At 42.9% G+C, this 14,812-nt stretch overlaps 1 protein-coding gene across 3 annotated transcripts in view; it reads left to right on the top strand.

Annotated features, from left to right (window-relative positions):
• bop1 (BOP1 ribosomal biogenesis factor) overlaps positions 1-14,812 on the top strand; it is a 170,338-nt gene that overhangs the window by 90,125 nt on the left and 65,401 nt on the right. The gene's annotated exons all lie outside the window — the stretch shown is intronic.

Genomic DNA, 14,812 nt, shown 5'->3' with positions numbered 1-14,812 from the left:
TTTGATGCAAAATAAATGAAGCTAAACTAGAGCACACTATTTACATAAAAAGCAATTGGGAAGATTTTGAAACATAGTAAAAGTACAGTCTCAAGTATCCTAACACCATTTACTTTCATTCAAATAGCAGACAGAGTTCTCTATCACTATAGGTTTATAGGTTCAATTTAACTGTTGCTTTCAGTTCCCAGTTTAGAGAGCTTAATAAGTGTCAAAACTGAGCTTAAACTTTCTTAGCTTCAAATGACCCCTTCAGGGTTCTACCAAAAATACTCCAGTACGGAGCTTTTAGCTGAAGGCCACACAATTATTTCCTAACTTTTCTAAACTAACTCCTTCCATCTAACTTCAACAAGGACTTGCGTGGATTGAAGCTTTCCAGGCTATGGGTTTTCCCCTTTAAGCAAAAAAAATTAATTCTTCTAACAGAAAGTAGGCTCATACTCCTCAGTTTTTTTTTCTCTCTTTTTCTCCTCCTCTTTTTCTCTTTCCCTTTCTCTCTCTCTCTCTCTCTCTCTCTTGCTCGCGCTCTCTCGCTCTTTCTTTTTCTTTCTCTCTCTTTCATATATAAATACACACACACACACACACACACTCTTTCACATACATACTGTTTTTTTTTAAAAATCATAGTTTGAGAAATAGTGACCACTTATTCATTAAACCCCCTCAGAAGAAAATGGCACCAAGGTTATTTGAATATTTTCAAGGCAGAGGTAGACAGATTTTTGTTAGGTAGGGAAGTTAAAAGTTATTGGGAATAAATGGGAATGTGGAATTCAAACAAACAGATCAGTTGCGATATTATTGAATGGGCCAAATGACCACCTTCTCCTAATTTGGTCATCCTGTCCATGTGCAGCATTTCAAATGGAGGTGATCTTTTGGAAGGGGCAGCTTAGACACTTCAGAAGATTTTCTGTTGTAAGATGGAAGGAAACTTGCTAAAAAGGTCCAGGTGCCCATATGGCATACCAATCTATTTCTCTAGTATTGTGTGTTTCAACTCCACCTGACATACCTTGCTCAGCTACGTGCTGGAATTGTATCAGGTTGAATTGAAGACAGTACTTTTGTCTGGGTCAGCAGGTCATGCGTTCAGGCCGTTGACTTGTTTGCAGAATAGCAGCAGCTGTGCATCATTTTGTTTGTGAATGAGATGTATATGGTTGCCTTCAGGACCTTGGAAGCTCTGCCTTTCTTGTCCTTGACACAGTGTAGCTGACTGGCACATTCCAAGGTTCGGGATTACATGCTGAAGGATGTGCTAAGGTTTGGGGCAGCTCCTGCAGAATCATAGTTTCTCTTTGTGCCTATCAAAAGGCAGGAGAAAGTGAGGACTGCAGATGCTGGAGATCAGAGCTGAAAAATGTGTTGCTGGAAAAGCGCAGCATCCGAGGCGCAGGACAATCAACATTTCGGGAAGAAGGGCTTTTGACCGAACTATCAAAAGGCATCCTACATTACTAACTAAAGGTAAACATGCAGGTTGAGTCTGTGATTAAGAAAGCGAATGCAATGTTGTCTCTTATCTCAAGAGGGTTGGAATATAAAAGCAGAGATGTACTACTAAGACTTTATAAAGCTCTGGTTAGGCCCCATTTGGAGTACTGTGTCCAGTTTTGGTCCCCACACCTCAGGAAGGACATACTGGCACTGGAACGTGTCCAGCGGAGATTCACACGGATGATCCCTGGAATGACAGGTCTAGCATATGAGGAACGGCTGAGGATACTGGGATTGTATTCGTTGGAGTTTAGAAGATTAAGGGGAGATCTAATAGAGACGTACAAAATAATACATGGCTTTGAAAAGGTGGATGCTAGAAAATTGTTTCTGTTAGGCGAGGAGACTAGGACCCGTGGACACAGCCTTAGAATTAGAGGGGGTCATTTCAGAACGGAAATGCGGAGACATTTCTTCAGCCAGAGAGTGGTGGGCCTGTGGAATTCATTGCCACGGAGTGCAGTGGAAGCCGGGACGCTAAATGTCTTCAAGGCCGAGATTGATAGGTTCTTGTTGTCTAGAGGAATTAAGGGCTACGGGGAGAATGCTGGCAAGTGGAGCTGAAATGCGCATCAGCCATGATTGAATGGCGGAGTGGACTCGATGGGCTGAATGGCCTTACTTCCACTCCTATGTCTTATGGTCTTAACTGACTTGAACACTCCATGTATTTGATCCACTTATTTATGTTACTACATGTAATAATAATAAAGTAGATTTCTTGTTAAACTTTATTTGTTTCCTCTTCACCAATGTTCATGGTGCATCTCAAAGTGGTTTTCTGTGTTTAGCTTTTCAAAACCATTCCGTATTGTAAATGTATTCCATATATGCAAAAATACTTTATCTTTCTGCAGTGTGGTTTCTGGTGATCCAACTCTTGTTTTGTGTTCTTTAGACTTGAGATCAGTTCTTTTCACCGTAGCTAACTGAATGTGTGTGTGTCTTTCTAATAACCTGACTATTGACATAGTCTGTTGTTCTCCATGTAATTACAAGCTTTAATGCATGGTGTTTATCCTCCAGTCCCTTACATGTCAATCTGTGATAATTTAGTTTTTCCTGCTATTTCATCCTTGTTATTGTCTAATTAGCCAAGTTATTTCTCTAGCCTGTCAAGAGTCTCATTCTTGTGGACTTAAAGCAGAAAGTGTTGGATAAACTCAGCAGGTCTGGGTCAGCAGTGTCCATGGTGAAAGAGACAGAGTTAACATTTTGAGACTGTTCTTTGTCTGAGATTTGATTGCCTCTTTTAAAAAGCTCAGTGATTAGCACTGCTGCTTCACAGCGCCAGGGACCTATGTTCGATTCCATCCTTGGTCTCTGTGTAGTTTGCACATTCTCAGCATATCTGAATGGGTTTCCTTTCGCAGTGCAAAGATGTGTAGGTTAGGTACGTTGGCCTGGGAGATTGCCCATAGTATCCAGTGATGGGCGGGTTAGATGGATTAGCCATTGGAAATGCAGGGTTACAGGGATAGGATAGGATAGGGGGATGGGTCTGGGTGGGATGCTCTTCAGAGGGTCGGTATGGCCTGTTTCCACACTAGGGATTCAGTGATTAACATTGGACCTCACAAAAGGAAAGCAATAATTTCTCCATGTTAGCGATCTTTAGAAGATTTGTAGCTCTGGTTGATAATTATGTCAGTTAGCTTACTGAACTGGAAGATTTGTTTTCAGACATTTTGTCACCATGACTGGGTAACATCTCCGTGAAACACTGGTGGTATATCCTGCCTCTCTATTTATAGGTCTTGGTTTCTTAAGGTAGGTGATGTAATTTCCATTTCTTTTTTTCAAGGGAAGGTAGATAGGATCTAAGCTGATGTGTTTATTGGAGTTCTGGTTAGAATGCCATGCCACACCTCAAAGAGTTCACGTGCTTGTCTTTGTTTCACCTGTCCTAGGATGCATGTGTTTTCCCAGTCAAAGTGGTGTACTTATTTGTCTGTATGTATGGAAACTAGTGATAGTGGGTTGTGTCTTTTGGTGGCTAATTGGTGTTTGTATATCCTGGTGGCAAGTTTCCTGCTTGTTTGCCCGATGTAGTGTTTTTTGAACAGTTCTTGCATGGTATCTTGTAAATTTCTCCATGATCTGCAATACATAAACAATTTCCCTTTATAGTCATCTTTAGCACTCTGGATATTTAGCATTTGGTCAGAGAATGAGTGTTGCAGCTCCAACATCTCTGACAATGACTGAAGAATCCTTTTGGTAATGTATAGTAAGTTGCTGCTATATCTTCTAAGTAATGCTTGTGGGAAGTTTGCATCACAGAACGCAATCATTGGGCATAATGATTCTGTACCACCTTTTTAGTCTAAGACTGAAATTGCTGCTTGCCCATAACTTCCTCTGTTTCAAATATCTCCTCAGCCTCGGTCATTGTGGTAAAATATCCTCTGTTTTACCAGCCCACTGAATAAAGATGTTTGCTCTAACCTCTCTGCACTCTTTTAGTTATCGTTTTAAATTAATAGCATCTTGTCATCGACTGTCCAACTAGAGGGTAGAAATTTCCTCCATTCACTTTCAAAACATTTCATAAAATGCATTAGCTATTTTCATCATCAGATTTGCTGCTTAGTTTTGATTAGTTTCTCCCTTCCTCTCTATACTTCCACTGTTATAATTCAGGAAGAATGTGTGTGTTTGTTTAAAATCTTCAGCAATACTCAACTCAGGGGCCCTCTTGGCACTTTTTAAAATCCCTTTAACATGTTCTGAAACCTCTTGTATTTCTCCTTGTTCTTTCCACAGTAGATATGTTTGTGCTATTCTTTCCTCCCTTCTGACTTTAATTGTCTTATCCATCCATTTTAATGTCTTGAGTGGTTATTTATTTCATCTCCCAATCATCAGTATTATTTATCCAGGATTGTCAAAGCTCTTTTTCTCTGGAGTACGATGATTTTTAGCAGTGGTTCCCTGTTCCTATCAGTCAGTCACCTCCTCCAGTTTTGTCCTTTATTTCTGAGCTACTGCTGTTGATTCTAATTGATCGGGTTATGTGAGTTTAATCCCTCTCCTTCACCACACTCCAGCTTCAGGCAATAATCTTCTGATTTTCTGAAACAACAAGGTTTGAATTTTCACCAACTTTCTCCTGCTTCTAAAACTCCGTTCTGTTTTTTGTTCTATGCTTCTGAGTGTGTGTCTTTGAGGCTCTCTTATATACAGTCCGTAGTAATCGCAAGTGCAGATGTTAAGTGAAGTTAAACCAATATTATTTCTTTACTGCTTAGTGCAGAGAAACTATGGCTAATCATGGGGCCGTCTGGAGATGATTGTGCTTTTTTTTTTCCCTTTTTGCTAATGTCAATTTAAGCCCTGAGTATTTGGGGAGACTCCATTGTGGGCAAATGTGGTTGTGGGAGAGTCATGGGGAAATGAAATGCAAAGTGAGTTTGTGAAGGTTAGGAAGTGGTTGTGGTTGAAGTTTTTTTCCCTATTTCTAATGGTAGTATAATCGTACAGCTTGGCAGTGTGCACTGTGTCAATGTCATGGAAAGGCAGACAATTTGCGTTTCAGATAGACCCCTTCATGTTCTGAGGACTGTGTGTGTCTGTGTGTTTACATTGTGGCTTTCTTACAAATACAGAAGTAATATTTTATAGAGAAGGGAGGCTTGTCAGTAACCCAGAGTCTGAAATTTACACGTGGTTACACTTGCCTTCTGAATGTTGGAATTTTTGAATAAGTGCATTTAATGCAATAGATTTTACGATGGACAGTTTTTGAATTGTGTGTCCAGGGCAGGCCCAGTAGAAACGTCAGGAGTCATCTGAGCAATTTTTCTGCAATGATATCAAAGCCGTCTTGGCTCTAAAATACTCCAGAATTGGACCAGTTCTCTCCACCCCCTCACCTAGAGCAAAACATCTTTGTACTGCTATGTGGATACACTTAAAGGTTTTTGAATAATTTCTGTCTGTACATTTGTAATAACTACTTTATAGGTACATGATTCTGACCGTCTGCTCCAGTACTGCCATGCCTATTTCCTTGCTGTGCACTGTCTGGGGTCAGATTCATATTTTTTAATCAACGTGTTCATATGTGTTATGATATGCTTCTAGAACTGTTGGGACTTGATACCAGGCATTCCGGCTGAAAGGTAGGGGCATTACCTCTGTATCAGATGACACCTTCTGAGTTAATGCATGGTATTTCTAATGCCCTTTTGTATCTGTTGTCTGTGGTGCTGCAGTTGGGAAATTACAGTTTGGCAGAGGTTTCTTCCTCTTTCCATAGTGTGTTAATGCCAGTCTGGAAATTTTGTCACTTTTTTTGCTTGAAAACCTGGATGACGTGAAGGCTCAGATGATCATTGGATGCGTGTATTTTTGGCACCCAGGCTCTCTTTTCCTCACTGTTTCTCTTCTGCATTATTTCCAGGGTATGCCTCTTCTCACGTCTTCCGGTTTTCTCCCCTCACTGTCTCACTAGCTGCCTGTAACACAGCTAGATGATTCATAAATGGCATCTTGTGATTCCCAGACACTACAATAAAATCTTTCTGTGCATTGTTGAATGTTTTGATTTACATTGCTTAAATAATGGTTCACTCTAGACCAAGCCTCTTCAAGTATCTTGTTCATTTGAATGCTTAGCAGGAAAGATTTTGCTTTTCCTAAGTTCATTTACTGCAATTCCAATATTTTCCAATATTCCAATAGCAATAATTATCTTAATTGCAGGCTGTAGATTGGATAGTGAGAGTAGCAGAATAATATTATAGTAGAGAACCCTCTATTTGATGTACAAACTATGACACAGTTGCAGTAATATGATAAAAATTTATTCTATTCTTGTTCTGAATATTTGATGGTGATGGTGGAAAAGAAGCTACCCTGTGCTGTACCTAACCTGGGAGTGTTTAGGGACTGTGTTGAAGGAGCTTTACTCTGTACCCAAAACCTGTGCTCAACTTGCCCTGTGTGTGCTTGGGGATAGTGTGGAGAAAGCTTTATCTCATCCTGTGCTGCACCTGTCCTGGGAATGATTAGGGTCTGTGAAGAGTGAGTAGTTAACCTGTGATTAGTTAATCTAACTATTATGGCTGATTTGGGATTGATGGGTGGTACAATCTGCATTAACCTTAGCTGCATGACCTGGAAATGAGTGATACTGAAATTGGAAGTAGCGAAGTGGTTTGTTTTTTTTTCTGAAAACGTTACATGGTAGTGGGCTTAAATATTCACCTATAGACAGTTTCTGTGAAAATAAGTTGAAATGTTCAATCCTGTCCAGTACGCTAAGGAGCTACAGTTTGGGTTTCATGGCATCAATCTATGCTTACTCTGTTTTGTCTGTAACTCATGAGTGCTCTGTATGGGTCAGAGTTGTATTCTGAAATTCCCAGAGTACACTGTCTAATTCGCCGTTATCTCTGTGATGCAATCCTAATCCCATCACTCCATTTTACAGCCCCCAGCTGGAACCTCTGTGAATGGTCTGTTGGAGCCTCACTACAAATCTGGATATAACTGGAAAACTGCCAGTGACTGGTACCCTGACTTGGAATTATGTACCCCATACCCTTACTGTCAAAATCCTGAAACTTCCTTCCTAATAACACTGTGGGGTGTACTGTGTCCTTACTGTGATGATTCAATAAGGCAGCTCACCACCACCACCACCACCAGGGGAATTAGGGATAGGCAGTAAGCACGGGCCCAGTCAGCAATGCCCTTATTGCTGAATGAATAAAATCATAGAAGTTACTGGCCTCATTTACCTCTTGGCATGATCTGGTCGTACCATGCAGGTAAAGATCATACTTGTTGGGTATAGAATGACATGTGCTCTACATTTTCATGTTTAAATGACAACGCAAAGAAAAATAATGGATGTGTCCTGATACTACTAGAAGTCTAAATTAACATCAAAACTCTTCCAGGCACCCATGGATTAGGGGGAGGCAGTGGGGTTGGGGGAGGAATGATTATGTTGTAATTTGCACTGTTATTTATTTGTTGTCTCATCTTCCTAAACCTGTTGCGTAGTTCAAATATTTTCAATCTTCCCAAAGTAGGTAGTGGATTTTCCCCTCTTCCCCAGTTGCTGTAAAATGACCCTTTTGTAGAATGTGTCTGTGGAGACTCTGTTTCCATCCATCCCCCAGCTCCTGACAGCAGCATGACTAAACTTTCACATCTGGTGCAAGTGGGCTGGGAGCTATTAGGAAAACTGTGTCAGCCAACAAATTGCAGGGAAGCAAATGAGTGCAAATTCTCCTCAATAGCAGTATTTTTAACTAGGCTTCCCCAGTCCATTCCGTTACTGCTGCTTCTTGCTGTGGCTTAGGTTAATGGGTGACCCATCAGCCCGAGGTCAGGCCACTGATGTCTGTCGACCTTTTCCAACTGCATGCAGCCTTCACAGTAAGGTCAAGAGAAACCTATAGCAGATATAAAGAGACTTTGCAACTCACTGCCAAATTTCAACTCACCTGAGCACCTTCCAAATATGCTGTGGGCTTTCCAATGTATTTAATTCCATAATTTTATCCTTTTTATATAAGAAATCTCTTCCAAAGCCCAGTCGTAAATATATTGCAATTAAATTGGATTATCTACAACCTTCTGCCCCTCTGGTGTCTGGAACATGCTAAATTGTTCATTTGGTCAGTGATTTGCCAGAACAGTGATGATTAAGCTTCCATTTACTGCTTTAAAATCACTCTGATGTCATAGAACCATAGTGCACAGTGGGAGATTATTCAGCCCATTGTGCCTGATAATACTCCAACAGGTATAAGCTGTGATCTGTCAGTGAATTTGTCATTGTTGATGACAGTAAGCTACTGTGTCCATCTTTTAATTTGAAATTCACATTTGATTTCAATGTCCTTGTGTATCGAGAACATGCCCATTGCATTCGTTCGTGATCTTTAGCACTTCCAAACGGTAAAGGAGTCTCAAGTGCTCCCACGTGGTTAAAGATGCCCTCCAACGCATCTCGTCCACATCCCGCACCTCCGCCCTCAGACCCCACCCCTCCAACCGTAACAAGGACAGAACGCCCCTGGTGCTCACCTTCCACCCTACAAACCTTCGCATCAACCAAATCATCCACCGATATTTCCGCCACCTCCAAAAAGACCCCACCACCAGGGATATATTTCACTCCCCACCCCTTTCCCCCTTCCACAAAGACCGTTCCCTCCGTGACTACCTGGTCAGGTCCACACCCCCCTACGACCCACCCTCCCATCCTGGCACTTTCCCCTGCCACCGCAGGAACTGTAAAACCTGTGCCCACACCTCCTCCCTCACCTCTATCCAAGGCCCTACAGGAGCCTTGCACATTCATCAAAGTTTCACCTGCACATCCACCAATATCATTTATTGTATCCGTTGCTCCCGATGTGGTCTCCTCTACATTGGGGAGACTGGGCGCCTCCTAGCAGAGCGCTTTAGGGAACATCTCCGAGACACCCGCACCAATCAACCAAACCGCCCCGTGGCCCAACATTTCAACTCCCCCTCCCACTCTGCCGAGGACATGGAGGTTCTGGGCCTCCTTCACCGCCGCTCCCTCACCACCAGACGCCTGGAGGAAGAACGCCTCATCTTCCACCTCGGAACACTTCAACCCCAGGGCATCAATGTGGACTTCAACAGCTTCTTCATTTCCCCTTCCCCCACCTCATCCTAGTTTCAAACTTCCAGCTCAGTTACTGTCTCCTTGACTTGTCCGACCTGCCTATCTTCTTTTCCACCTATCCACTCCACCCTCTCCTCCTTGACCTATCACCTTCATCTCCTCCCCCACTCACCCATTGTACTCTATGCTACTCTCTCCCCATCCCCACCCTCCTCTAGCTTATCTCTCCACGCTTCAGGCTCACTGCCTTTATTCCTGATGAAGGGCTTTTGCCCGAAACGTCGATTTCGCTGCTTGTTGGATGCTGCCTGAACTGCTGTGCTCTTCCAGCACCACTAATCCAGTATCAAGTGCTTCATCTGTCAGGGGAGGAGCCAAATCTGGGAGAAGAGTTGGTAAGAAGTGACTGAAGGGATGTTTGAAAAAGTTAAATTTTAAAGAGGTGCTTGAAAGAGTGGAGAGCTTGTGATGTGGTTTTGAAAAGGAAAATTGTTAGGATATGGGGTGATGAGGAGAAATAGATGAAATGACACTAGATCCAACAAAATAAAAATGTCTATAAAGAGAAACATGGCAAACATGTGAGGGGGAAGGGAATAGAGAGACCAGATTTCGATTAGAAAAGGTGGGAGCTTAAACCCTGGTATGGACTGGTCACACTGGCCTGTTTCTGTCCCAAGAACATAAGTAGGAATGAGAGAAGGTCATTCAGCTCTTCAAGCCTGCTCCACCATTTTGTATGATCATGACTGATCGTCACCTTCACTATTACTTTCCTATATTATCTCCTTGCCCATTGCTGTTTATAGTATGAGGAAATATGTTGAGTACATTCAAGGCTGAGATCAACAACTGAACCTTCACTGTTCTTGGAAAGAGCTCAAACAATTGTCGCACTGAAGAAATTCTTACTCACCTCTTTTCTAAATGACCTGTCCCTTTTATTCTGAGACTGAGTCACCTATACTAGACTTGGCAACCAGGAGACCTGTCCTTGCTGCAACTACCCTGTCGATCCTTGTAAGAATTCAGTATGTTTGAGTGAGACCACTTCCCATCCTTCTGAACTCTGAAGAACCATACTTAAAAGGATAAATCGAGTGGTCGCTAGGACTTTAAACTTGTGAGTCGGGTGGAAGGGAAAGGGAAAGCAACAGGGAGTATGGAGCCAAGTAGAAAGATGAGCAGCAGGTCAGTGTGTGTGCAGGGTTCAAGGCAGACCAGGAATGAAGCAAAAAGGAAGGATACCTTAGGTAGAGGTGATGGAAATCATGGGGATAAGAAAATTAGCATTAAGGTGCTTTTTCTGAATGCTTGAAGCATTCGTAACAAAGTAGATGAATTAACAGCACAAATCATCGTAAATGATTTTGATGTGGTAGGCATCACAGAGGGGTTGAGAGGGTTCAGGACTGGGAGTTAAACATCCAAGAATTTACAATTAATTGAAAAGACAGGGAGGTGGGCAGAGGGGACGGGGTTGCCCTGTTAGTTAAGAATGAAACTAAATCGATGGCATTAAATGACATAGGGTCAGATGATGTGGAGTCTGTGTGGGTGGAGTTGAGGAGCCACATAGGCAAAAAAACATAATGGGAGTTATGTGCAGACCTCCCAACAGGGGTGCAAGATATACCAGGAAATAGATGGGGTATGTCAAAAAGGTACGGTCAAGGTGATCATAGGAAACTTCAATATGCAAATGGACTCTGTGAATTATTTTGCTGGTGGATCCAAAGAAAATGAATTAATGGAACGCTTACAGGATGGCTTTTTGAAACAGCTTGTTTCAAAAGGGAGCAGGCTATTCTGGACTTAGTGTTGCGTAACAAGCCAGACTTTATAAAAGATCTTAAAGTCAGGGAACGCTTAGGAGGCAGCGATCATAACATGGTAGAGTTCAGACTGCAGTTCGAAAGCGAGAAGGCAAAATCAGATGTAATGGTGGTATAGTTAAATAAAGGTAATTACAGGAGCATGAGAGAGGAACTGACTAAAATAGATTAGAAGCTGAGCCTAGTGGGGAAGACAGTAGAGCAACAATGGCAGGAGTTTTTGGGTGTAATTGAGGACACAGTACAGAAATACATCCCAAAGAAAAGAAAGATTACCTGGGGGGGGATATTAGACAACCATAGTTGACGAAGGAACTCGGGAAATGTATCACAGAAAAAGAGACAGCCTATAAAGTGGCCAAGAGCACTGGGAAATCCGAAGATTGGGAAGACTACAAAAACAAACAGAAGATAACAAAGAGAGAAATAAGGAAGGACAGGATCAAATATGAAGGTAGGCTAGCCAGTAATATTAGAAATGATAGTAAAAGTGTCTTTCAATACATAAGAAACAAACAGGAGGCAAAAGTAGAGATTGGGCCACTCCAAATTGATGCAGGAAAGCTAGTGTTGGGAGATAAGGACGTAGCTGAAGAACTTAATAAATACTTTGTGTCAGTCTTCACAGTGGAAGGCATGAGTAATATCCCAACAATTAAGGAGAATTGAGGGCAGAATTGAGTATGGTGGCCATTACAAAGGAGAAAGTACTTGATAAGCTAATAGGTCTAAAAATTTATAAATCTCCTGCCCCGGCTGGGCTACATCCTAGACTTCTGAGGGAGGTGGCTGAAGTAATATTTGAAAAATCATTGGAGTCAGGGAATGTCCCAGATGATTGGAAAATCGCTGTTGTAACCCCCTTGTTCAAGAAAGGATCAAGACAAAAGATGGAAAATTACAGGCCAATTAGCCAAACCTCGGTTGGAGGTAAAATTCTAGAATTCATTGTTAAGGATGAGATTTCGAAATTCTTGGAAGTGCAGGGTCTGCAGGGTCAAATTAGAACAAGTCAGCATTGATATAGTAAGGGGAGGTTGTGCCTGACAAACCTGTTCGAATTCTTTGAAGAGGGAACAAGTAGGTTAGACCAGGGAAACCCAGTGGATGTTATCTACCTAGACTTCCAAAAGGCCTTTGATAAGGTGCCTCACAGAAGGCTGCTGAGTAAGGTGAGGGCCCATGGTGTTCTAGGTGAGCTACTGGCATGGATTGAGGATTGGCTGTCTGACAGAAGGCAGAGAGTTGGGATAAAAGGTTCTTTTTCAGAATAGCAGCTGGTGACAAGTGATCTCCCACAGGGTTCAGTGTATGGGGCTGCAGCTGTTCACTTTATATATAAATGGTCTGGATGAAGAGACTGGGGGCATTCTGGTGAAGTTTGTCAATGGTACAAAGTTAGGTGGACAGGCAGGTAGTTCTGAGGAGGTGGGGAGGCTGCAGAAAGATTTAGACAGTTTAGGAGAGTGATCCAACAAATGGGTGATGAAATTCAATGTGAGCAAATGTGAGGTCTTGCACTTTGGGGGAAAAAAAAACACAGGCATGGACTATTTTATAATCGGTGAGAAAATTCCGAAAACCAAAGTACAAAGGAATCTGGGAGTGCTAGTACAGGATTCTCTAAAGGTTGACTTGCAGGTTGAGTCCATGGTTAAGGAAGCAACTGTAATGTCATTTATTTTAAGAGGATTGGAATGCTACTGAGACTATATAAAGCTCTGGTTAGGCTCCGTTTAGAATACTGTGTCCAGTTTTGGGCCCCACACCTCAGGAAGGACATACTGGTACTGGAGGTGTTCAGTGGAGATTCACACTGATTCACTGGAATGAACGGCTGAGGATCCTGGGATTATATTCACTAGAGTTTAGAAGGTTGAGGGGAGATTAATAGAAACTTACAAGATAATGCATGGCGTAGAAAGGGTGGACGCTGAGAAATTGTTTCTATTAAGCGGGGCTACTAGGACTCCTGGGCACAACCTTTGAATTAGAGAGGGTCAATTTAGAACGGAAATGAGGAGACATTTCTTCAGCCTGAGAGTGGTGGGCCTGTGGAATTCATTGCCACAGAGTAGAGTGGAGGCTGGACGTTAAATGTCTTCAAGGCAGAGATTGATAAATTCTTAATCTCGCAAGGAATTAAGGGATACAGGGAGAGTGTGGGTAAATGGTGTTAAAATGCCTATCAGCCATAATTGAATGGTGGAGTGGACTTGATGGGCTGAATGGCCTTACTTCCACTCCTATTTCTTATGGTCTTACGGTGGCTTGGGGGTGGCACGGTGGCTCAGTGGTTAGCACTGCTGCCTCACAGCACCAGGGTCACAGGTTCGATTGCAGCCTCTGGCAACTGTCTGTGTGGAGTTTGCACATTCTCCCCGTGTCTGCGTGGGTTTCCTCCGGTTTCCTCCCACAGTCCAAAGGTGTGCAGGTCAGGTGGATTGGCCATGCTAAATTGCCCATAGTGTTAGGTGCATTAGTCAGAGGGAAATGGGTCTTGGTGGCTTGCTCCTCGGAGGGTCGGTGTGGATTTGTTGGGCTGAAGGGCCTGTTTCCACGCTGTAGGTAATCTAATCTAATCTATGTAATGACACAGATGAGAGGTCGAAGAGGAGACCTAGGGTCTGAGGTGGGGGTGCTGTGAAGTCTGCTGGAGTGAGACCATAAAGGGACTTGTAAACTTGCACACAAATAATACTGGATTGGGTAAAGCCACCATACTCCCAGCCAGACCATTGGGCTGCTGTCTCTTTAAAGGAGAGATGACGGGGGCTCGTCGCACCTCAAACAAAAAGTAATGTTGAGATAGCAGGATCTTTGTGGTAACTTAACTGGTATGGGCATTGAACCTGCACTGTTGGCTTTGCTCTGCATTGTAAACCAGCTGACCAGTAATTGCAGGGACATAATGACTGCTTCCTAGAATGCTGATGGCACTTGGCAAAACTGTGGGGGAGTGTACCCACGATGTTTCGAAGGTGCTTGAACCGGGAGGTGTGTCAGAGGACTGGAAGGATTCCGTTGTAAAATGGATTAGCATTTAGCGACACTTAGAAAGGAGCAGCTTATAATTGGACAGTCAGTGTGGATTGTTCCTCTTCCCACTCTTCCCTGCTTCCACCACCTCCTCCCTCCTACCCTCCCCACCCCCTCTCACTCCCTGTTCCTATTGCTTCTCCCTCACAATGCTAAATAAAACCTACAACTGTGACCAAGCTTCAGTCAACTGTCCTAATATTTTCTGTTGTGGGTGCTGCCTGATCAACTCCTATGATGTGCCCTGAGTAGTTTATTGCAATAAAGATGCTGTGGGAGTGCAAGTTGTTGTGTCGGAGGGTTATTGGCTCAAGATAACTTGAGTACATAATCCAGGCTGACAGCTAGCACCTTCCTCCTCCTCTCCGCACGGCACTCCTCTGAATGAAACTCTTCTCCCTGAATAGTTTTGACACCTCATCAGACCTGTGTCAATGACCTGCCAAAACTTGCAGCTATTAATGCGGTGGCCTCGCTGTGTCCAGGTGACCTGCGCTCTCACTCCCTTGCTGAGTAGGTGGAAGAGATCAGAATGTTGGAGTTTTTTCCTTTATATTTTCCACAACGGTAGTGGTTGCAGGAAATATCTGCTTTGTGTATGATTTATATTTCAGCCCAACTCTGTTAATTGACTGCAGATATTACAGCTGCCTTCAATATCAGCCATGGGTCGTAGACAGCAGCCTCACTCACACTCATCACCCTCCTCCCACAGGCTCATTGAAGTGCTGCAGGTTTTGGGATAATGAGAGTGGGGGTAGTGTTGTGGGCCACAGCACTGTTTACAGTTGAGCTGTGGATTAAATGTCTGTGG

Source organism: Chiloscyllium punctatum, chromosome 8 (genome assembly GCF_047496795.1).
Source record: "Chiloscyllium punctatum isolate Juve2018m chromosome 8, sChiPun1.3, whole genome shotgun sequence".
In the NCBI taxonomy this organism is placed as follows: Eukaryota; Metazoa; Chordata; class Chondrichthyes; order Orectolobiformes; family Hemiscylliidae; genus Chiloscyllium; species Chiloscyllium punctatum.
This window is presented reverse-complemented; position numbering and strand designations above follow the sequence as displayed.